The sequence below is a fragment of the Ambystoma mexicanum genome, chromosome 1q (assembly GCF_040938575.1).
Source record: "Ambystoma mexicanum isolate Mex_15411 chromosome 1q, UKY_AmexF1_1, whole genome shotgun sequence".
Taxonomy (NCBI): domain Eukaryota; kingdom Metazoa; phylum Chordata; class Amphibia; order Caudata; family Ambystomatidae; genus Ambystoma; species Ambystoma mexicanum.
The window spans coordinates 144,472,148-144,473,641 of record NC_090922.1 but is presented as its reverse complement, the minus strand read 5'-3'; the positions used below and the strand labels follow the sequence as shown (position 1 = coordinate 144,473,641).

Sequence of the window (1,494 nt, the reverse complement as noted above, 5' to 3'; positions counted from 1 at the left end):
AGTCCTCCTCGTAGTGGCGCAAGTGGAGGGTGCATATAGGTAAGTTACGTTTTATTTAATTGAATGTGTATGTATATATGCATGCATGTATGTTGCCGTTTATTTTTCTGAGTGCGTGCATGCAAGGAGGTGTATGAATGATGTGTGAATGCATGGGTGAAAGTGTTTGTGTGTGTGTGTGTGTGTGTGTATGTGTCGGACCCCACTCCTAAATTTAGGGGCCATGCTCAGTAAAGTGCATCAAGGGTAAGGCAAAAATGGTAGGTTAAGTGTTAGTATGTGGCTTTACTGGCCTACATTGACTGCAGATCAGTCTAGCCACGTTATACCACTTATCTTTGCTTTACTATTGATGCAGATTTTCCATGTATGAAGGGTAAAGCATACATGACAAATGTTATTACCTGGCTAGACTGGCCTACATTAAATGGTCCTGTGCACTGTTGGTAACTTGCATTTTTATTTTGTATTGTGTGCTACCATAACAAAATTAAAGTATACTATGCGGCTTTTGACCCAACTTTTCACAGAAAGTGCTATAAAACGCACCATTTTAACAAATCTTTTAAGCCATTTTCTCTGGTGACATACACCCCTCCCCGTATCTTTTTTTTCTCTTTATGTTTAATATATGGAATGCTTCACGAATTTGCGTGTCATCCTTGCGCAGGGGCCATGCTAATCTTCTCTGTATCATTCCAATGTTATTATATGTGCTGCAGAAGCAAGCACCCCTCCCTGTATCTTGGTTCGGCCTCCCTTGCGGCACTCGGTTGCGCATGCATATTAGACATATAGATTTACGTCCCCACCAGTTAAACAATTCACCGGTCACCGGTGGGGGCTTTACCAGTCAGTATTGGGCAGGGGCCCAAGTTGACGAGAGTCCCGGGGCCATTACAGACCAAGAAACTGATAAAAGCGTCAAAAGAAAAGGGAGCACCGCAGGGAGACAGTGGGCCTCATTACGAGGCTGGCGGAATGGGTTTAACGGCGTCGGTAATGGTGCCGGTGCTGTTAAACCCACTCTGCCCTATAACGAGGAACCCTTGCGGGACCCGCTCTGGACGTCTGGTTTTACCAAGGAAGGGGGAGGAGTATGGCTTAAGAGGCCAAAGGACACATGTGGCAGTTGGTGTGACGAGCACTGTCATCATATTTAGGGGGAGCTGAACCACGTTAAAAATATGAGGGGAACCTGCAAGAACAATTAGTATTTAATGCCCACTTCTTTGTCAACCACAAAAGAAGGCCAACTGGCTCTAGTACTAATAATCCAAATTCTATTACTGTTGACACACTTCACAAAGCTTCTGTAATGTGCAGGGTGAAACATTAACATATGACATGTGTGATTTAGATGGAGATGATGGGACAAAGGCGACTGCATCCATGGAGGAGCATGATGTAGAATGTGCTTATTTTCCTTGAATGCTGTACACAACAATCTAACAGCATACACATTGTTATGACTATGATTAGCCCCCCCCCTCC

General features: G+C 44.2%; 1 non-coding gene across 1 annotated transcript; it reads right to left on the bottom strand.

Moving 5' to 3' along the window:
* Positions 1-625: 625 nt before the first annotated feature.
* LOC138565205 (U6 spliceosomal RNA) lies at positions 626-732 on the bottom strand. Its single transcript, XR_011301107.1, has one exon. It is a non-coding gene; the product is annotated as a U6 spliceosomal RNA (small nuclear RNA).
* Positions 733-1,494: the final 762 nt, after the last annotated feature.